The sequence below is a fragment of the Callithrix jacchus genome, chromosome 22, assembly GCF_049354715.1.
Source record: "Callithrix jacchus isolate 240 chromosome 22, calJac240_pri, whole genome shotgun sequence".
NCBI classification, from domain to species: domain Eukaryota; kingdom Metazoa; phylum Chordata; class Mammalia; order Primates; family Cebidae; genus Callithrix; species Callithrix jacchus.
This window is the reverse complement of record NC_133523.1, coordinates 26,105,436-26,129,269: the sequence shown is the minus strand read 5'-3', so window position 1 is coordinate 26,129,269 and position 23,834 is coordinate 26,105,436. Positions and strand designations below refer to the sequence as shown.

The window sequence follows — 23,834 nt, the reverse complement described above, 5'->3', positions numbered from 1 at the left end:
TAAGAAATATGGGAATGTACTCTCCCAAGGGTTTAAGTGAGTCCACCAGAGCAGGTATCGGTGCTATTCCCCATTCAGCTCAGTGCAGACTTTCTTCACTGCTACTGTGTGTTGAAGTGAGGGGTTTGTGGGAGAAGCTCAGCTCTGCTTTGTAGCTGTATTGTAGTCTTTTCCACCTTAGCAGAGGGAAAAAAGCTTTGCAATGTTCAGGTCTACTAAACAGTATTCATTAACCTGGTTTTCTCTAAGTATATGGAGTTGACCAGAAGCTGCCCAGATTTCATGAGAGTTTTTAGAGCCCAGACGAGCACAAGAAAAGTGAAAACGGGGAGACTGGAATTGCTCTATATTAATGATCAGGCCATGACAATTTTCTCTCCCTATGGGTAGAGAATGCTGTTGTTGCAGCAGAATTAATACCACCAATCTTCTTGAAAATGGAAATTGTGTCTGTGGGACTCCTTGCTTGACTGTGAAGGTTTCATCTTTCTGGCTCCTCTCTGTATGATGTAGCTGCAGTTTAAGAGCCAACCGGAGAATCTGATGCTGAGAAAGAGAAGTCACAGAGGTGACTCCAGAAGTACACACCACCATTGAAAATAACCATTTGTGCCAGCCCAAGCTTGGCCCTGAATAACAAAATAGAGGGAATTCAATGGTATGCTGGGATCAGTGGTCCAGAGCTGTCCATAGCTACTAAATTCTGGGATAACAGCCTCCAAGGCATCCCAGCAATCTGCAACCCATTGAGTCTACCAATTAGGCCTCAAGATGCATCAAGAGCGATTATTTCACTCTCTTTGGCCCATCGTCAATTACCTCCCTTAGTAGTTCATTGTATATCTTTCATTCACAAGAACCGATATTTATCTTCATAATAATGGAAGTCATCTATTTGCTATTTCTTGTATGAAACCAAAATCAGTTTTGGTATTAACTCCATAGAAACCTCTAGAGTCCCCAAATGGTTATTCCATGTAATTATCTTGCTTCTACCGTTTCATTTACTCTCCACACATTATTAGACAAGTCTCCTCCTTTAGAGCCTTCTACACTGAAATCCAGGGCTAATGATAACGGTCATTACTTTAGCAGACCTTGTGAGGGTGAAAAGCTTAATGGAACTAGGACTTCAATATATTTCTTGGCACACACTAAGAGTTCACAAATGGTAGCTCAATTTGTCCACTGATGTCCACTTGGGGTCATAAGCTTTCCAGACTGAACAAAAGCCACCTGCTCAGTGTAATTTCCTAAGAAAGTTCCCCTTAGTTTCTTGACCCTCTAAGTTCCTCTTCTGGGTGCTAGTTTGAGTTCTGCAATGTCACCTTATGGAGCAGTATACAGTAAGTACTAAATAAATGAACAGGCATCAAGGACCTGACTGATAGTCTGGGAGAAAAATGATCCTGTCCTAAGGAAACTTTGCAGAGCTCAACTTTGTGGCCTCAGTGAGCTTCGTCATCCGAGACCCACTTGGCTGACTGATTATTTCACTCATATAACAAAATTCAGATAATTCATATAAGATCCTTAAAATAGTAGTTTCTATATTCACTACTAAGTGTTGGGCATTTTGCAACCATTCAACTTGTAAAAATCTCTATTGTTTTTTAAGGTAGGTATCCTGTTATATTATTACCTTTGTTTACTGGTGTGGAGACTGAAGATTGGAAAATTAAATAAGATTTTCTGAGGTCTCAGAGCCGAGAGAGAGGAAGAAAATCTGCTGTGCCTGAACCTCTTACCCATCGCTCAGCACATGCCGTTTTTAGAATCCCAACAGACAGTCTCACCCCGGTATCCTGACTTCCACCTGGAAATAATAAATAATATGTGCTTCACCCATCAGGGGACGGTTCTTTTTTTGCTTTTTTTTTTTTTTTTTGAGATGGAGTCTCACTCTGTTGCCCAGGTTGAAGTGCAGTGGTACAATTTCAGCTCACTGCAACTCTGCCTCCCAGATTCAAGCAATTCTCCTGCCTCCTGCCTCAGCCTCCTGAGTAGCTGAGATTACAGGTGCCCACCACCATGCCCAGCTAATTTTTTGTATTTTTTAGTAGAGCAGGGTTTTGCCATATTGGCCAAGCTGGTCTTGAACTCCTGACCTCAGGCGATCCACCCACCTTGGCCTCCCAAAATGTTGGGATTGCAGGCATGAGCCACCACACCCAGAGGATGGTTCATATGAGAGCCCAGGCTAGAACACAGGAAGGGAGTCAATCCTCCTAAAGGAGCAAGTGACTATTTGGCTCTCCAGGAGCATGAATGCCCAGGGGGAACAGTAGATATTTTTTGTTTGAAACTGAGGAAGCACCCGCAAGCCCAGGGGTGGCCTTCTGTTCTTGGATATGTGGGAGAATGATGAGCACTGGATCAGCAAAGGCTGAGAATCGGTCTTCAAGCCTCTCAGATTATCCCTGAGAACTGAAGGAAAATGCTTTGCCATGCTCCCATTCTCACCTCTGTAAAATGAGTGAAAAAGAATCTGACAGACCTTTTAAGTTTGAATACAATATGATTGTATGAAACCCTGCATTTTGAGCAATACATAAGAATACTCCAAATTATATGAGTTTTATAGATAATTTGGGGATCCTCGAAAGAACTGGCTTGTTTGTTCACACAGCTCATCATCCCATAGCTAGAAAAAGTCTTGGTAGGTCAACAACACTAGCACATGTCATCTAACAGATCCTAGGTGGATGCAATGTTCCGAGAAAGTCTTCAGGGTAAACAAAAGACTGTTTAGCAAAAGCTTCCACTATTTGCCCAGGAAGAACAAACCCACACGTTTCAATAAAAGCTCAGATATGGAGACATTTCTGTCAACAGGAACAAGTAGAGAAGGGACTGAGTAGAGAAAGGGGCCAGGGTAGAAGTCAGGACACAGGGTAAAAGAAGTAGGGCAGACATATCAGGCTAGAGTAGCTAGATCTGGCACAATTCTTCTTCTCCCCCAAGCCACTACCTTTACTTTTTTTTTGAGAGTGTTTCAAATTAAAACAAGATTTTTCTTTTCTTTTTCTTCTTTTTTTTTTTTTAAGACGAGGTTTCACCATGTTCGTCAGGCTGGTCTTGAACTCCTGACCTCAGGTGATCTGCCTGCCTTGGCCTCCAAAGTGCTTGGATTAGTGGCGTGAGCCACCACGCTCGGCCTAAACAAGATTTTTCAATCGTTACATCAAAAAATATATATTTGATGTTAGTCTTATATACAGTTATCTGCTCTTCCTCCCTAAAAATTTCAATTTCCCTCCAAACTCCTCTCATTGTACACCCTTAAAAATAAAACCTCTTGGTCCAGAGCCAAAGGGGAGAAGAGATGGGTGACACGAGTACAGCCTCTAACATTGACTTCCTGTCTCCTGCCTAATGCTCTCTCACCAAAACTGATTTCCCTCAGAGCCTTAAACACAGCTTTCTGCCATTTTTATTGTTGCTGTAAAAAACTGCATCATCTCTGAGAAAGACTCAATATTTAGTTCTTCATTTCAGGGAAGGGTCTCTAAATGTTAGCTGTGTTTCTCACTGGGTGCTAAAATCCTGCTGCAATGCATATATATTTTTTATAACCATAGTTTTCTTCTGCAAAGATGAAGATAAATGAAGAATGTTCTCCATTAGCAGACCTTTAATTGATGAGAAGCCATCCAGTGGTGGTGGTAATTATAGCACCTTCGGATGTCATGGTTAATTAAACAATCCAGGGCATATCTAAGGTGCTTAATCCCTTGAAACCTATCCTGCATTTGCTCCATTGTGTGAGACGTGGGTCTTCGCTACCTGTGGAAGTCTGACCTGCAGACTCTGACTCAATGACGAATGAATGAATGCACTCTCACACCATTACAGTGACATAGTGGGCTAGGGATGGACGTTGGCTGCTTTCTGAGGGCGAAATGCAACCAATCAACTCAGACCCTCCGTCTGTTCACAATTTTATTCATAACAGAGGTTCTAGGTTAATACACTTGTGGATAATTAACATGGTTTTATGACTGATAAAAGCTTTAGGTTCTGAGGCCCAGAGTAAATGTTATTAACAGGCAATTCCCCTTTGATCTTCCTGGGAGAGGCCACCCAGGGCAAAATTAACATGAGTAAACAGAGTGGAGACAAATGGGTGTGGGTTAAACTGACTTAAACTGGGAAGGCCTTTAGTCATCTCTTCCTCTCCCTAACTTAGTGGACTGGCCAGCTGCCTTAGGTCTACCCCAGTAAAACCTTTCAGCCTTCCAAGAGGTTTGATACTAGAAACTATAAAATTCCCTAAATATTTTCTGTAATATTTTGCCATCACCCCAAGTGAATAGTAACAATTGTGGGAACAGGACAAGACAGTTTAACACTAATCTTGCTTTAAACACTTATTGATTGGTAAATAAGAGCTTATAACGATATCCACAAAATAAGGAAAGTGTTTAAATATTACTCAGGACCGAACTCTTCACAAAAATGTAGGACTCCAAACATAAATATTGTCAAAAAGTGGATACAGGTAGCTAAAAAGATGAACTTTATAGATTTGATGAATGTTAGAGTTAATCACAGATACAGATATAAAGGGGATATAAATATTTGAGCTTTACATTAGAATTTCAAACCTAATTCCTTCTTTCTCAGTTCCTGCCAGACACACAAATTAGAGAAAGCAACTAGGCAAATTACTGGCTTCAAGAACAGAAAAGAGTCTTTACTGAGCCTGGGCATCATGGCTCACACCTGTAAACCCTGCACTTTGGGAGGCCAAGGTGGGTGGATGCCAGAGGTCAGGAGTTTGAGACCAGTCTGGCCAACATGGTGAAACCCCATCTCTACTAAAAATACAAAAACATTAGCCAGGGTGATAGTGTGCACTTGTAATCCCAGCTACTCGGGAGGCTGAGGCAGGGGAAATGCTTGAACCAGGAAGGTGGCGGTTGCAGTGAGCTGAGATAGTGCCACTGCACTCTTCCTCCCTCCCTCCCTCCCTCCTCTTTCTCTCACCCTCTCTCTCTCTCTCCCTCCCTTCCTTCCTTCTTTCTTTTTCTCTTTCTTCCTCTTTCATATCATCTCTGAAGACTAAGCTCTGATTTCTTTTCATCTTCCCCGAATTCCTATCTAAGGGGTCTGGAGAGAATTTATGGTCCTAAAAACCACAAATTCTCATCAGATAGGTTTTATTTAACTCAATATATTGTGACTTACTTTCTAATCTGACTCTGGCATAACAGTACAAGACAAGAAAGAAAATTAAAATATTTTATCCCAAAACGTGTTTCTCTGCTATATCTTAAAATGGCCCTGCACATCCTTTGTGGGGGGAAAATCTGCATCTGTAAAGAGTCTCTATTAACATAGCTAGATCTTTTTCTTCCAGGCTCTCCCAATCCTGAAGAGATAACTAAAAGTCTAGCACCTCTTAAATATCTGAATAGGAAACAGTTGTCATCTATTGTCTCTAAAGTCTCTAAAGGCCACGGCTATAAGAATTCAAAAGAACCTAGGTCTCCACAGCCATTTATCTTAACCTGAACATTTCCTTTCTAACATCCCAGGTCTTTAGGCAAACTCAATCAACTGTCAACCAGAAAATGTTTAAATTTACCTATAGCCTGGAAGCCCCTCCCTGCTTTGAGTTGTCCCCCCTTTCTGAACCAAACCAATGTATATCTTAAATGTATTTGATTGATGTCTCATGCTTCCTTAAAATGTATAAAACCAAGCTGCACTCCAACCACCTTGGGCACATGTTTTCAGGACCTCCTGGGGGCTGTGTCATGGGACACGGTCACTTATGTTTGGCACTCAATAAATATCTTAAAACATTTTACAGAGTTTGACTTTTTTTGTCAACACCTCCTTGTTCTGTAAAATCAGCATATTACTATAAGGGAGGCTCATGATTAACCTTCCATGTCCAGGAAGGTTAATCCCATGATTTTGATAAACATCTCCCTACCTTTTTTCCCTGTCCACACTTTATCTCTTCTTTGGAGTATCCATATCTTCAATTCTGCTCTATGGCTGACCTGCCTTGAGCAAGTACAACTGGTAAAATATTTCTTCCAGAAAAAGACATGTGGTTGAAGCATGTCTCCTGACATGAAGATGAAACTAGAGTGAATCCCTGGAGGGAGAAAGAAGAGAATTGAATGATTCTGCATTCAAATAAAAAAGGAGTATCATTATATATTCCAGCTAAATCAGCAAACAAAAGAATTTCTATGATTGGGGGAAAGTAGGACAAAAGTAAGACTTTCATCAGTTGGAACTAGAATGCACCTAAGAACAGAAGTGTCATAAATGTAAGGAAGTAAAGATGGGTGGAAAGAGGGGTAGAAATTTCAGACTAGTCATAGGCTTCTGCATATTGGGCTATGCTAGTCTGGATGAATGTAGCTTCCATCAGCTGCTGAAAGTAACAACAAATGCATTTACTTTGTAAAATACACTGTGATAAGTGTTTTGTATTAATTATCTCATTTGTTTCTCAAACCTCTATTATTGTTATTTTCCAGATGATGCATCTAAGATTCAGAGGAGTTCAGTAATTTGACAAATATCAGGCAGCTGTTATTCAAATAAGATAAGACTGGTATCCAGAGACAGTCTGAATCCAGTGTTTATACTTAAAGCTATCAGGAAAGTTGTGCTCTCAAAACTCACCATGTCACTGAGAATTTTTTTATCTGTGTTCATTAGAGTATTGCTTTGTGGTTTCATTTTTAAAAACACAACAAAAAATTTTTTTTAAAAAAACAACCAAATTCAGCAACATATAAAAAAGATCATACTACTTGACCAAGTGAAATTTATCTTTGGAATGCAAGGTTGGTTTAACATAAAGAAATCAATCAGTATGATACAACACATTAACAGAATGAATGATAAAAACCACATGGTTATTTCAGTAGATACAGAAAAAAAAAGAAAACAATTATATTCTTTGATAATAAAAACTCCTGACAAATTAGACATAGAAGAAAATTTCCTCAATGTAGTAGAGGCCATTTATGAGAAACTCACAGTTAACATAACAATCAGGGAAAACTGAAAGCTTTTCCTCTAAGATCAGGAACAAGACAAAAACACCCACTGTCACCACTTCTTTTCAACACAGTACTAGAAGTACCAGCAAGAGCAATTTGGAATGCAAGGTTGGTTTAACATAGACTAATCAGTTGATATGATATAAAATATTAACAGAATGAAAGATAAAAACCATATGGTTATCTCAATAGATACAGAAAAAATTTTTTTTTAATGTTTTGGAAAAAAAAAGAAATACAAGACATTCATATTAGAAGACAAGCAGTAAAATTATCCCTACAAATAGCAAGATCCTATACATAGAAAATCCTACAAATTCCACAAAAAAAGTTAGAACTAATGAATAAATACAAAATCAACACACAAAATCAGTTGCTTTAGGTACAAAATCAACACACAAAATCAACTGCACTTCTTTACAGCATAACGACCTACCTGAAAAGAAGTCCAGAAAACGATTTAATTTAAATAGCATTTAAAAAAAATTAGGAAGATGTTTAACTTAGGGTTTGAAGGATCTAGACACTCAAAACTATAAAATATTGAAAGTAATTGAAGACAAAAATAGACAATATATATCACATTTATGATTAATATTGTTAAAATTACCATACTACTTACAGCAACCTGCAAATTCAGTAAAAATTCCAGTGATATTTTTCAAACAAATAAATATAATTCTAAAATTTGTGTGGAACCACAAAAATCTCTAAATAGCCAAAGCACTCTTGAGAGAGAACAAAGTTGGAGTCATCACTCTTCCTGTTTTTAGATTATATTGTTGAGCTATATTTACCAAATCAGCATGATACTGACATAAGAAAAGACATAGCAATCAATTGAACAGAATAAAGAGCCCATAAATAAACTCACACATTTAATATCAATTTATTTCAGTCAAAGTTGCCTAGAAGACAATGGAAAAAGGATAGTCTCTTCAATAAATGATGTTTGGAAAACTAGATATTCACATGCAAAAAAAAAAAAGTGGAGAAAAAAACAAAAGAAGGAAGGAAAGAAAGTGGGAGGAAGGAAAAGAAATTAGACCCTTATTTTACACCATATACAAAAGTCAATTGGAAATGGATTAAAGGTTTAGTGTAGGATATGAAACTGTAAAACTCCTAGAAGAATATAAAGAAAACATATATTAGGAAAAAAACAAAACAAAACAGAGAAAGGCTCCTTGACATTTGTCTTAGCAAAGATTTTTTGGATATACCACAAAGCATGGGCAAAAAAAACAAAAAATAGACAAATGGCATTACATCAAACTGAAAAGCTTCTGCACAGCAAAAGACTTAATCAAGGAGATGAAAAGGTAACCCACAGAATAAGAGAAATATTTGCAAACCATAATCTAATGAGAGGTTAATATTCAAACTATATATGGTACTCAACCTAATAGCAAAAAAGTAAACCACCCAAATAAAAACAAGTTATATCATCTGAATAGGCATTTTTTCAAGAAAATTTAAAAAATCACTAACAGGTATAAATACACAAAGGTGCTTGACATCACTGATTATCAGGGAAATTCAAATCAAAGCCACAATGAGATATCACGTCACTTCTGTTACAATGACGATTACTAAAATTAGTCATCAACACCTCACAAGAGAGAACAAGTGATGCAGAGCGTGCAGAGAAAGGGAAGTCCTTGTACATTCTTGGTGGGAATGCAAATTGGTGCAGACGTATGAACATATAGAGGTTCCTTAAAAAGTTAAAGATACAACTCACTTCTGGGTAGGTATCTGAAGGAAACAGATAACTGCACTTTTTATTTATTACGGCATTGTTTAAACTAGCCAAGACACAGAAACAACCTATCAATCCACAGAGGGATGACTGGATACAGAAAATGCGGGATATATAGTTAATGAAATAGCCAGAGGAAGGCAGAAACTGCCATCTTTTTGACAGTGTGTCTGACCCGGAGGACGTAATAAAAAGAGAAATGAAACCGACAGAGAAAGGTAAACCTAGGGCGGCGTCACTTAGCTATGGACTCCGGGAGAGCGCCCCACGCTCCGCCGCCGGCACCGCCCACTCGCGAGTCGGGAAAGCATCCCACGCTCCGCCGCCGGCACCCGCCACTCGCAGGTCGGGGGCGGGATCCCGCTGCGTCCCATCACCGCCCTCCCCCTTTCCCCCACCCCCCACCCCCCCCCTCCGGCTCCTCCGCGCGTGCGTCCAGCGCGTGTCGTCCCGCAGCTGTTCCGCGCCCAGCGGACCTGGAGAAGCAGCCGCAGCCAGGCGGATCCGGGCGCCACGGGAGGCAGTGCAGAGGAGGCCCACACGGCGGCTGGCTGAGGACCCGGAGTCGGCCTCTGCCTGCCCGAGAAGCGGCTGCTCGCCAGCGCCCGGGCCACCCGCGGCCTCACGGCTGCAGGAGGAATGGGGTAGTTGCCGGCCCCGGGCTGTCGGAGCTAGGGCCGCAGCTCGGCTCCTTCCCACGCTGCGGAGCGCGGGGCTCGGTCGGGCGCGGCGGGGTCGGCGGCACCTCGCTTGGGAGCAGGCAGCTGACGAACTGACCTGGCCGCGGTGCCCGCCGCGCCTCCCCTGCCTGCACTCCGGGCTTCTGAGGGGCTGCAACAGAAGGAAAGTGCGCCGGGACAGGCCCTTGCGGCGGCGACATTGACTGCTGCAGGCTGGGCTCAGGTACGTTGGACGCGACTGCCCAGCGGCAGCCTCGGAGTTTTGCTCGGCGCGGGAGCCTGCCCGGCAGCGTTGGGAAGCGCGGGCTGCCGGTTCCTTCCTGCTCCTACCCCCAGCGCTGCTGCCTTGGCCTCCGGGGGAGGGAGACCTTCCTCCCTGTTTGCAGGATTCGGTGGAGACCCTTATTATTCCACCACGAAGGTTAAGAGATTCTGGAATAGAAGCACTAGAGGAGCTGGAGAACCTTCTGCAATTCCTCCGATTTAGCCAGGTTCCCATTTGGGGCGGAAGACCACCTTTCAGCACCTCCCCAAGGGGCGGCTCCTTTGCAGTGTGGCTTCTCTTATATACCCCTAGAAATGAAGAGACTTCCGATAACCCCGAGGATCCTGAAAGTCAAAGGGTAAACGAGATCTCGCAGGACCTAAGCTTGTGATCATTGGAGGCAGGGAGGTCATGCAGGTTTCTGAATGGAATTGGTGGAACGTGAAAGAGGTGCCTGTGAAGAAGCAGCAGTCCTTTAAGTGGAGCGAAATTGAGTTTTCCCATTTTTGCCAAGATTCTGAAGATAGTTAACGTATCGTGCATTTGCTATAAGATGAGAACTTTATGGAGTATTGTCTCCAAGAGCATAAACGATGACTACCCCAGCCTTGCTGCCCTCTCGAGACATGGGATCCCACTTTTGAACCCGGGGCTGCCCTCCCTCCCACATCACAGGGCTCCTGAGAAGACACTTATTGAGGCTTTCTAAGAAGACACTTAATTTTAGTGCCTTCATCATTCTGTGTTTGGGGGCATTCTTTTTCCTTCTAGGCTTCTCAAAACACGAACGCTTTGATCTGGGTTTAGACGATGTGTTAATTCCTCATGTAGCTGCTGGCAAAGTGGCTAAAAACTCTGAAGTCTTCTTGATCTATGTACCTGATTAATATACACACAGGGAAGAAGAAGAAGAACCTCTGAGAAATAAAATTAGAGCTGATCGTGTGAAGGCTCCGGAAGAGGCAAAATAAAAATTGAGAAAGTCAAGCAGCCTGGTGCTGTGGCTCACACCTGTAATCCCAACACTTTGGGAGGCCAAATCGGGAGGATGGCTTTCATCTAGGAGTTTGAAACCAGCCTGGGCAACATGATGAGACTCTGTCTCCACAAAAAATAAAAAACTAGCCAGGTGTGGTAGTGCCTCCTTGTAATCCTAGCTATTCAGGAGTCTAAGGTGGGAGGATTGCTTGAGCCTGCGAGGAGGAGGCTGCAGTGAACCCTGATGACACCACAACATTCAGCCTGGGTGAGTGTTCTCTTTGAGACCACATGTCAAAGAGAAAGAAAAGTCAAGCAAGGAAATCCAAGCATAGAGAAAAATAAGGTCCAAGAAATGAAGACAGAAAATCATTCACTGCCACCAGTCCCTATTCCAAACGTTGTAGGCATGAATGGTGGAGTCCCCGAAGACGACATAAAAAAGAAAAGTGAAAAAAATTAAAGCATGAAACATGCCTGGGATAATTTCAGGACATAGAGTTGGGGTGTAATGAACTCAGACCTGTGAAAAGGAAAGGACATGTAACTAACATATTAGGAAGTTCACAAATGGGTGCTACCATTGTAGATGCTTTGGATACCCTTTTTATCATGGGACTTCATGCTGAATTCCTACATGTGCAAAGATGGTTTAAAAATAACCTTGAGGTCAGTGTCAATTCAGAGATGTCTGTGTTTGAGGTCAACATTCAGTTTATTGAAGGCCTACTTGCAGCATATTACCTTTCAAGAAAGGAGATACTCAAGAATAAAGCTATGCAAATAGCTGAGAAACTCATTCCTGCCTTTCACACACCGACTGGGATTCCCTGGACAATGGTACCTTTGCAGAATGGAGTAGGGTGAAACTGAGGCTAGGGGTCTGCATCTAGCAGCATTATGGCTGAATCTGGTACATTGCATATGGAGTTCATCCACCTCAGCTACTTGTCAGCAGACCTGGTTTATTACAACAAGGTCACGTACATGCAGAAACTGCTTCAGAAAATGGATTGTCCAAATGGTCTTTATCCAAATTGTTTGAAGCCAAGAACAGGGCGCTGGGGTCAGTATCACACATCAGGTGATCTGGGAGACAGTCTCTATGAATACTTACTGAGAGCGTGGTTGATGTCTGATAAAACAGACCATGAATAGACGAAGATATATGATGACGCTATTGAGGCTGTAAAAAAAAATAACTCCCATGGATGTCTTATCTTTAGAGAAGAATGGATCAATGGGCACTTGGAAAACAAGATGGCATCTGGCCTGCTTTGCTGGGGTAATGTTTGCAGTAGGAGAAGATGGTTCCAGAACAGATAACTTCTGTCATAATTTAGAGCTAGGGGTGGAACTGCATGTACATGTCATGAGTCATATTACAGAACTGCATTAAAGCTGGGCCCTGAGTCATTCAAGTTTGATGGTGCAGTGCAGGTTGTGGCTGTCAGACTGAAAAGTATCATATCCTCTGTCCAGAAGTAATTGAAACCTATTGGTACCTATGGTGATTCTCTCACAATCCAAAATACGGACAGTGGGGCTGGGGACAGCACTGGCCATTGAAAAGTATTGCTGAATCAGTGGTGGATTTTCTGGAGTCAAAGATGTACATTTCTCTACCACACATGATGATATACAGCAGGGTGTCTTTCTTGCCGAAATTCTAAAATACTTGTATCTGCTGTTCTCCAGTAGTGACCTTTTACCTTTAGACTACTGGGTGCTTAGTACTGAGGCTCACCCTCTGCCTGTGTTACATTTAGCCAACACCACACTTTCAGGTAATTCTACTGTTGGATAAAAGCAGCTCCAAAAGGACCAGTCTCACATGTTTTGTTTACATGGACCACTATAGAAATTAGTCTGAAAACCTAGACCTCTAAGTCAACTTGAAAGTGGTCATATGAGAAATGTGTTATAGCAAAGACCACGATTGCTGTTACACCAATCTAGTACTCTATGAACCGTGTGTGTGTGTGTGTGTGTGTGTGTGTGTATACACACACGTATATATGAATATATATATATGGTTCATAGAGTCCTGGAGTCTAGAGGCTAGACTTCCTAAGAGCAAGCCAAGAATATAGAGAGCACCTTGCAGGAGTTAAGGATGGCCTTTGGAAACAATTATATATTTCTTCCTACAGTGGAACAACTGTCAAATCACATATTCCACACTGTTTCTTTTTTCTCCATTTTAATAATAGAATGAACTAAGGTAAACAAGAAAAAAGGTAGTATAACTGCATCAGTGACAAGAAGACTCGAAAAACAAACAGAAGTGCCAATCCGTGTCTGAATTTTCAAGTTTACTATTGGATGACCAGACTGGCAACCATTTCAAATCCTATTTAATAGGTTTAAATGAAATCTATTTTATTTAAATTTAGTTTCCTCCAGGGGCATGATCTCACAAAAAATATTCTTCAAGTGTCTGTCTTCATATTAAATCATTAAAACTGCTATTTATCATAACCTCTACTTATAAACCTGAGTTTTTGAGATCTTGTTCATGTGGTTCAGTCAGTGTTGGCAACACGACAAAAAAGTGAGGAAAATACCAGTTTGTTGCCTTGAAACCTGTTTTAAAATAAATTATTGGTTTTGCTGGTAGGAGATTATTTTTCTGAACTAATAAATCTACCAAATAAGTTTTATCCACTTTAATCTCATAATAACATTAGGAAAGTCGTCCAACTCACAACTTTATGTGACTTGGCAAAATTCACTATACTATTATGTAGCTCTGAATTTGCCTTGGTAAGCTAAATTACTTTTACCACTTATTAAAGCAAAAACAAAACACAGTGCAACTTTCTTAAATATTCTATCTGGGATAATATACTTTATTAACTTAATCAGGTGAGTGCACCATTCACAAATACGTTTTAAAAATTGTTTCTATCGGTATTTATAAAAATCAAAATAATTAGAATAGCTTCAAAATCATTTTTAGTGATGGAAGTGTTGAAGTAAGTAACTCAGGGATTTTCTCTTACCATCAGGAAGTTTTGCATTGATATTTCTCCTTAACGAAATTACTAATTCTTTATATTGTGTCAAAAAGAAAACTTTTTTTTTTTTTGAGATGGAGTTTCGCTCTTGTTACCCAGGCTGGAGTGCAATGGCACGATCTCGGCTCACCACAACCTCCGCCTCCTGGGTTCAAGCAATTCTCCCGCCTCAGCCTCCTGAGTAGCTGGGACTACAGGCACGCGCCACCACACCCAGCGAATCTTTTGATTTTTAGTAGAGACGGGGTTTCACCATGTTGACCAGGATGGTCTCGGTCTCTTGACCTCATGATCCACCCGCCTCGGCCTCCCAAAGTGCTGGGATTACAGGCTTGAGCCTCCGTGCCCGGCCGTCAGTGTTTTAATTTAATTTAGACATCTTCCATTGACATTAATAAAATTGAAAACAGTATAACTTATGATATTTACTATGAATTTAAAGATTTTATGAAACAGTTCATACAAGAAGTCCACCTTGGAATTCTGAAGGCTTATTTCCTTATTTGATAATATTTCTTTTTAACTTAGCTTTTAGATTTAAGTTTGCAAAAAATTTAAGGAATGAATAGAATTAAATATTTGCCAAGGTTGACCATCTTATACCACAAATTATTAAACAATTTTCAAAGTCTAGCCAATGATTCATAAATGACAGCCACTACAAAAGTTTTCAGTAAACGTAGAAAATAAGGATGTAGAGCCAATTACAATAAAGTCTTTAAGAGAGTTAAATTTTAGGACATATTTTGAGATTGTAATACCTTTTACTACTTGAACCTTTAAAATTTTTAAATGACAAAGGTAGATGACTATAACTTCAGAAGAGAAAAGGGAAAGTATTTGGTTCTTAAAAAAGCCTTCTTGCTAAAAATAATACAAGCTCACTCATGAATCACTGAAAGAAAAAAAGCCAGGAAAATTTAGTTGGGAACGACCCAGAGAAGTTGTGCAGATGGCAATGAAGTCTCCAAACTCTTACTTTGTTTAGAATAATGTAGAGTAAAGAGCCCTTCTTGGTCTTCCAGGAACTTCTCAAGGGATGAGGAGACACAACTCATATCTCCAAGGGCTTTCTTTTTATTACTCAGATGACTGGAGTTAAGAGAAGGCAGAGAAGTATTCAAGCAGAGTCAGTTCATAAGCAAAGCATTTGAGAAGGTCTTCTACACCCCTCCCTACCTTCTATGAAATGACAAGACTGGACTATAACGGTACTTCCATTTCTTTTCTTCTCTGAATACCAAAGACAATTCGGGCCAGCTGCAAATGACTTGCCAGTGTTCTGTTTCATTTTTGTTAAAGATTTTTAACACATTTCCCATTTAGGAAAAAAAAAATGTGCATCTCACTGCCAGCACGGTATTCTTGGGGCAAACAGAAACTGGGTAAATTTCCTCCAAGATCAATTTTTATCTTATATTCTGCTTAGTAGTCATACTTTCTTCTCTTTTTTTTATTGCTTTTTGCATTTTGTAGACCTTATTACTCTGGTAAAATACTGCATTTATCAGACCTTCTGCAAATAGCCCAGAGATGCTCCTCAAAGAGTTGACAACTCACCTTGTGACTTTGGCACAAATATGCAGAATAGATGGATTGGTTGGTGCATAATGGGAAAAAAATAAGAATGTTAAACACCCCTCTACCTTCTACATTTATTTATATTTATTTTAGAATAAAACTTTTTGATTTAAACCAGTTTTTTTTTCAACTTGTGTTAAGTTTTCAGAACCAAGAGAATGAGACCCTACCTGAAAAGAAATCTCAGTGCAGGAAAACAAGTCCCCCATCAGGTGGTTCTTACCTTCTGGTGGACTGTGTGTTTTACTTCTCTCTACCACAACTTATTCCCAGCTTCAAGCAGATGGTTATATATTAAAGTCCAACCTGGATATTGAAAGAATGCATTCTTTTTGTGGAGTATTGGCTCTGTTTCTCTATGAGGACTTGTGAACACAGGGCTTTACTTAGTAGGTTTTAACCAAGCAGTTGGAAATCTTGATTATTCTCCTCTCAGCTGCTCCACTGTCCATCAAAATCTTCGTGAAAACTCCAAGTTTGTTGATAAAAGATTGAACATCTTTTATCCAGATTGGACATCTTTTATCTCATAAGTAAACGAGAGAATGAGTGAACAAACATTTATAAAGTATGTAGTATGTGCCAAGCACTGTGCCTAGCACCTTGAAGCATTAGAACGTTTTATGTGATTCCAATGGCACTTTCTGTATGAGAGCAGTTTATACAATTTTACATATTTTCCAATATGATTCATGCTATAACATTTTAAATTTTATATTTCATATAAAGAGAAAAGGTTTGTAATATATTGTAAATAATGTGCACTACAGAATACTAACTATAGTTAAAATTGAAGTCTTGAAAAATGTCTAATAAATATTTGACTTTTGATGCAACTTTGGCTAAAATATTTACTTTAGAAATAAAAAGTTTTTTATTTTGCTGTATCAGTTTAATTATATTATTAAAAATCAGTGTTCTATAGAAGTGCTGGTTAGTTTATATTCAAAAAGCTTGTCACATCATGGGTAAAACTTGAAGTTGTAAATTGTCTTTGCTCTGGTATGGGTCCTACTAATAGTCTCATGCTATTAAATATAAAGAAAAATATAAAATATTTCTAGGTTTCAAAAAGAAGTTTCTAGTAATAGGATTTTGAGGGGGTTTTTTTTGTTTTTTTTTTTAGATTTCCTTACACTCAAATTGGATAGCTCCTATCTTCTCTCTCTCCTCTCTCTCTGTCTCTCCTCTTTCTTCCTCTTTCTCTATATCTATCTATCTGTATAATTTTATAGTTATACATAAAAAATTTAATATTATTTTTTAGTTAACAAACACAGTTGGTAACTAGTTTTGGCTGCACAAATTATAAGCAGAATGTTTGAGTAGCCTGATATGGTTGGGATATTTTTCCCCTCCAAATTTCATGTTGAAATGTGATTCCCAGTGTCGGAGGTGGGGCCTGACGGAAGGTGTTTGAGTAATGGTGTGGATCCCTCATGAATGGTTTGATGCTTTTCCCATGGTAATGAGCAAGTCCCTGCTCTGTTAGTTCACATGAGAGCTGAGAGCTTAAGGGAGCACGGCATCTCTCTGGCTTCCTCTGTCACTGTGTGACAAGCCCCCTTTTGCCATCAGCCATGAGTGGAAGCTTCCTGAGGTGCTGGCCTAAAGCAGATATTGGCACTATGCTTGTCTAGCCTGGAGAACTGTGAGGCAAATGAACCTATTTTTTAAAATAGGGACTGAGACCAGTGGCTCATGCCTGTAATCCCAGCACTTTGGGAGGCTGAAGCAGGCAGATCACTTGAGGTCAGAAGTTTGAGCCTGGCCAACATGGTGAAAACCCACCTCTACTAAAAATTCAGTAATTAGCTAGGCATGGTGGTATGCTCCTGTAGTTCCAGCTAAAGGGAGACTGAGGTGAGAGAATCACTTGAACCTGGAAGGTGGCAGTTGCAGTGAGCTGAGATCATGCCACTGCATTCCAGGGATGATACAGTGAGACCCTGTCTTGGAAAAAAATAAAAATAAAATAAATTATCCAGTCTGAAGTATTCCTTTATGACAACACAAAATTTACTAATACAAAACACATATGATATGGAAATACATTAATCCACTTATTCTGGCTCAAGAACATTGGTAAAGATGATTTTGTGTTACTTCAGCTCATTTAGATTATGACAAAAATGCTCTTTTTAATTTACAACCACGCAGCTTTTCTGCAAAGGGCAGATAAATATTTTAGGCTATGTGAGCTATACAGTCTTTCTTCTTACTCAGTTCTGCTGTTGAAGTGTGAAAACGTACATGGATATTATATAAATGAACAGGGATAGCTGTGTTCCAATAAAACTTTATTTACATAAACAGGTAAAGGGGCTGTATTTGACCCACAGGTCATAGCTGTTTACCCCAGTCCCAAGATTAATTACTGTAAGACCTTTTAGCCTTTTTCCTGCATCTTTTCTCTGTGCTCTAATTTACAAAATTCATTTTAAAGCAGAATAAAAAAGCTGATTCTGGAATATAAAACAATAAAATTGAGTTCTTAGAAACAGAGGAGAATGGTGGTTGACAAGATCTGGGGTGGGTCACATTGAGAGATGTAAGCCAAGTATAGAGACCTTCCATTAACATAGTGAAAATTATGGTAACTATAGTTAGTAATACTAAATTATATACTTTAAAATTTTCAAAGACTAGACCTTAAGCATTCTCATCAAGATGAAAGAAAACAATTAAGTCCCTGAGATAATGAATATGATAATTAACTTGACTGCAGCAATCAGTTCACAATGTATACTTAGTTCACATCATTGTGTTGTACATTTTAAATATACACAATTTTGTCAAATGACTTCACAGTAAAGCTAAAGAAACTAATTAAAAATTATTGTGATAAATCACATTAACAGAATAAAGAATAAAAATCAGCTGGATGTGGTGGCTCACACCTGTAATCTCAGCACTTTGGGAGGCCAAGGTGGACAGATCATCTGAGGTCAGGAGTTCAATACCAGCCTGGCCAACATGACAAAACCTGTCTCTACGAAAAATACGAAAATTAACCAGGCATGGTGGCAGGTGCCTGTAATCCCAGGTACTAGGGAGGCTGAAGCAGAAGAATTGCTTGAACCCAGGAGGCGGAGGTTGCAGTGAGCCAAGATCATGCCACTGTACTCCAGCCTGGGCCACAGAGAGAGACCCCATCTCAAAAAAAAACAAAACAAAACAAAAAAAAACCATGTGGTGATTTTTTTTCAAGATGGCTGACTAGAGACATCAGATACCAGTTCTCCTTAGAAAGATTTAACATTACAGGTGAATAATCATGGCCCAGGTGGAATGCTGAGAGAAGTATCAGAACTGTTTGGAGAACCCATGGTAAGAAGTTGGGGGTGCAAAAAAAGACAGAGACCTGTGTGCATCCCACAGTGAGCTTTCCCAACACCCCCTTCAGGGAAGGACTTTTGCTAGTCATCAAATTATCAAACAACAAGTCAGCATCTGCTAGTAAGTGCCAACTACTAAACAGTAAGCTGAACTGCACAACCATATATAAAACCTGCTGGCAGAAAGGCATAATACTAGGGAATGAGATTACCTTCCTGAGGCCTCTGCATTCCCAGCCCTGCAGATCATCACATTATATGCCCAATGTATTGCATATAATCAATACAAAAATCAGCATTTGAGAAAGCAAAAACTATCTATAATCAAGAAACTCATATAGAGTCTTGGCCCCATGAAAGCACCAAGAATTGAAGCCAAATGATTACACATAATGAGGGAAGGTATTCTCCTTCTGGGTCCACGAGGGGGCATAGTTTTAAGGGCAAGAATTTCCCAGCGCCATGCCCCGCTCTCATCTCCATCCAGGAGATTTAATGGTTTATGTTTGAATTTCACAGGCACGGGAAGAAACAGAGTCAGTCACCCCAGCAGAAGTTTAAAGGAACTCCTTTCATTGGCCAGAGGAACTTGGGAAGGTGGGAATTTCTCCCAGGATAAATTCCCCTGGTCCTTCACCCCAGGCCGGATTTCCAGCTCTCTGGAATCCCCTGCCAAATGGTGGGAGCTCCCTTTTCCCTCTGGGATTTTCCCTTCTGGAATCCCCTTCCACTCTCTTCATGGAAGTCTTTCACTTCTCTTTTTTCTACCTAAATAAAATCGCCTTTCTGCAAAACTTCTTGGGTCCTATATTTCAAGTGTACAGCACACCTGCAATGGTCCCATCACTTATTCTTTAAGAGGAGACAAAGAACCCACAGCATTCTCTCAGATGACCTGTGCCTCACTAGCACCCAAGAAAAAATCCAGTTGCAGTAACATATAATCACACCCCAAAAGAAAAAATGATAGAAAATTGAAAATATCATTCAAATGAAAGCAAATACAAAAATAATTGACAACTTCTATAAATGAGAAATAATGTAAAATGTTTGGCAGTACAAAAAGAGAGTAAACACTGTCACCCCCAAAGAATCACACCAGCTCTGAAGCAATGGATTCTAACAGAAATAGAACTACAGTGACACATTAAAAATTCAAAATACTAGTTGTAAGGAAGTTCAATGAGATCCATGAGAAAGTTGGAAACCAACATAAAGAAATCAAAATAACAATTTAGGATATTAATACAAAATTTACTAAAGAGATAGATATTTTAAACTATCTATCAGTGAGCTTTCCCAACACCTCCTTCAGGGAAGGGGCTTTTGCTAGTCATCAAATTATCAAACAACAACAGAACCTCTGGAAATAAAAAATTCATTGAAGGAATTATAAAATGTAGTTGAAAATTTTAACAGTAAACCAGACAAAGCAGAAGAGAGAGTTTTAGACCTTAAAGCCCAGTCCTTCAAAGTAACCCAGTCATAAGAAAATTAGGAAAGAAAGAATATAAAAAAATATAAAAAACCTTCAAGAAATAGGAGATTATGTCTACAAGCTATAGACATTTCTGAATGAGAAGAAAAGAAACAGTAAAAAGCATGGGAAATGTATCTGATTAGTTAAGAAACTTCTGATCTAGATAGCAAATTAAACATTCAGATATACAAAGGGCAAATAACACCTGGAAGATTTTTCACAAGATGGATCTCACCAAGGCATATATTCATCAAACAAACCAAAGTTAACATAAAGGAACAAACGCTGAGATCACCTATAAATATAGTCCCATCAGACGGACAGTGCTTCTTAGCAAAAACTATGCAACCCAGAAGAGATCAGGCTTCTATTTTCAATTTCTTAAAGCAAAGAACTGCCAATCAAAACCTTTGACTTTTGCTAAATTTAGCTCCATGAAGGAGAAGTAAAGTATTTCTCTGACAAGCAAATGCTAAGGGAATTTGTCACCTCTTGACTGGATTTATAAGAAATGCTCAAAAGAGTTCTAAAGATGGAAATGAAAGGACAAAATTTGCCATCATAAAAACATTAAGAAAAAGTTCACAGATTCTATAAAGCATTTACACAATTGTTGCTACAAAACAACCAGGTAACAACATGACAGAAATAAAAACATTGCATTGCAGTATTACCCATTAATGTAATTGTCCTAAATACGTCACTTACAAGATACAAACTGGCAAATTAAATAGAAAAAGTAGATCCAAACATTTTCTGCCTACAGGAGACACACTTTAATGGTAAAGAGCGAAGCCTCAAAGAAAACCAATGGGAAAAGATACACCATATAAAGGGAAAATCAAAATAAGCAGAAATCGCCATATTTGGATGAGATAAATCAGACTAAATCAACTGTAGTAAAAAACAAATAAGATTATTACATAATGATACAGGGCTGAATTCAACAAGAAGACATTATTATCTAAATGTATATGCACCCAAAACTGGAGCACTCATACTCATAAAACAAATACTGATAGAACTAAGAGAACAGATAGACAGTAGTAATAATAGGTTAATAACACCCTAGACAGACATGCAGAAAATCAGCACAGAAACATTGCAGTTAAATTAGATTTCAGACCAAATGAACCCAACAGGCATTTTCAGAACATTTTAGAAAATAGCAGAATATACATTATTCTCATCTGCACCTGAAAAATTCTCCAAAATAAATCATATATTTGGACATAAGGCAAATCTTAGTAAATTTTAAAAAATCAAAAATAAATCACATTTTCTTGGATCACAGTGGAATAAAATTAGAAATCAATACCAAGAAGAACTCGCAAAAACATGCAAATACATGGAACTGAACAACTTGCTTCTGAATGACCTTTAGCTATCTGACAAAATCAAGGCAGAAATTTTAAAAACAATCTTCAAACAAACAAAATAGAGAAAACAAAACAAAAGCAGTGCCAAGCGAAAAGTTTATAGTGTCAAATGCCTACATAAAAAGTAGAAAAATATCTTAAATTAATAACCTGATTTTGTACTGCAAGGAATTAGAAAAACAAAAACAAACCAAGCCCAAACCTAGCAGACAAAAAGAAAGAACAAAGATCAGAGCAAAATCAATGGGATTGAGGACAAAAAAAAGGTAAAAGAATAAACAAAATGACAAGTTTGTTTATTGAAAAGATAAAATTGATAGATTGCTAGCTACACTAAACAAGAAAGAGGAAATTAAACACAATCAGAAATGATAAAGGTGACATTACACCTGATACTACAGAAATATACAAGATTACCAGAGACTACTGTGAGAATCCCTAAGCACACAAACTAGAAAACCTAGAGAAAGTGAATAGATTCTGGAAGCACACAACCTCACGAGAATAAACCAGGCAGAAATAGAAATTCTGAACAGACCAATAACAAGCAATGAGATTGAATCAGTAGTAATAAATTTCCCAACAAAACAGCAAAAAAAACATGACCAGACAGATTCACAGCCAAATTTTACTAGGCATACAAAATAGAGCTGTTACCAGTCTTGCTAAAACTATTTCAGGAAAATGAACAAAAAAGATGATTCTTTCACTCATTCTATGAAACCAGTATTGTGATATCAACGTCAGGCAAGAATACAACAACAAAAAACTACAGACCAACGTTCTTGATGAACAATGATGCAAAAATCCTCAACAAAATTAGCAAACAAAATTCAATGGCACAAAATTCAAAAGCTTTTAAGAAAAAGCTTTAATCTATGTTTTACATAGACAAAAAAGCTTGAGTAAAATATAAATGGTGTATAACTTGTGTTTACAAATTGTAAGAATTATTACTGTTAAAATGTCTATGCTACCCAAAGTGATCTGTAAATTGAATCTAATCTTTATCAAAATTCCAATGGAATTTTTCAAAAATATAGAAAAACAATCCTAGCCTTCATACTGAATCACAAAAGACCCCAAATAGTGCAATCTTGAGCAAGATAAGAAAGCAGAAGACCAGGCACAGTGGCTACACCTGTAATCCCAGCACATTGAGAGCTGAGGCAGGCAGATCTTGAGGCTGAGAGTTTGAGACCAACCAGGTCAACATGGCAAAACCTGATCTCTACTATAAATACACAAAAAATTAGCTGGGTATGGTGGAACACACCTGTAATCCCAACTACTTGGGAAGCTAAGGCACAAGAATCGTTTGTACTCGGGAGGCAGAGGTTGCGGTGAGCAGAGATTGCACCACTGTACTCTAGGAACAATCTAGTCTTGATTATGTGGTTGCTTTGTAGGGTCTGTGTGTTATGTATTTACATGTATTTTGTAGTAACAGGTATCTTTTGTTTCCAAGTTTAGAGTGCTTTTAAGCATCTCTTGTAACGCTAGCCTAGTGGTAACAAATTCCCTTAGCAATTGCTTGTCTGAAAAAGATTTTATTTCTCCTTTGCTTTAGAAGCTTAGATTAGTGGAATATGAAATTATTAATTGGAATATGTTTTCTTTAAGGATGTTAATAGAGTTGAAATTTCTGTGGCTTGCAACATTTCTACTGAGAAGTTCACTGTTAGCCTAATGAGGTTGAATTTCATAGATGATATGACCCTTTTCTCTAGCTGCCTTTAAAATGTTTTGTGTTGACCCCAGAACTTCTGACAACTGTATGCCTTGGGGATGATCATCTTGTCTAGTATCTCACAAGGGCTTTCTCAATTTTTTCTGTTTGCGTGTTGACCTCTCTAGTGAGATTGGGAACATTTTTATGGGTTACATCTTCAAATAAGTTTTCCAGTTGCTTACACTTTCTTCTTTTCTTTCTGAAATGCCCTTGAGTAGTAGGTTCAGGTATTTTACATAATCCCATATTTCTTGGAGGCTTTGTTCAATTATTATTATTATTTTTTGAGATGGAGTCTTGCTCTGTCACCAGGCTGGAAGTGACAGTGCGATCTTGGCTGCAGCCTCCCCCTCCCAGCTTCAAGCAATTCCTCTGCCTTAGCCTCCCAGGTAGCAGGATTACAGGCACGTGGCACCAGGCCCAGCTAATTTTTTTGTATTTTAGTAGAGACAGGGTTTCACTATGTTGGCCAGGTTGGTCTCGATTTCCTGGCCTTGTGATCCACCCACCTTGGCCTCCCAAAGTTCTGGGATTGTAGGTGTTAGCCACCATGTCCAGCCGGCTTCGATCAATTTTTAATTTTTA

General features: G+C 39.0%; 1 long non-coding RNA gene and 1 pseudogene across 1 annotated transcript; one reads left to right on the top strand and one right to left on the bottom strand.

Moving 5' to 3' along the window:
* Window positions 1-276: 276 nt before the first annotated feature.
* On the bottom strand, window positions 277-6,701 carry LOC108589528 (uncharacterized). The gene is made up of 3 exons (XR_004738420.3): window positions 5,945-6,701; window positions 1,749-1,816; window positions 277-546 (listed from the first exon to the last, which is right to left on the bottom strand). It is a non-coding gene; the product is annotated as an uncharacterized LOC108589528 (long non-coding RNA).
* Window positions 6,702-9,254: 2,553 nt separating this feature from the next.
* LOC103789876 (mannosyl-oligosaccharide 1,2-alpha-mannosidase IB-like) lies at window positions 9,255-13,194 on the top strand (annotated as a pseudogene).
* Window positions 13,195-23,834: the final 10,640 nt, after the last annotated feature.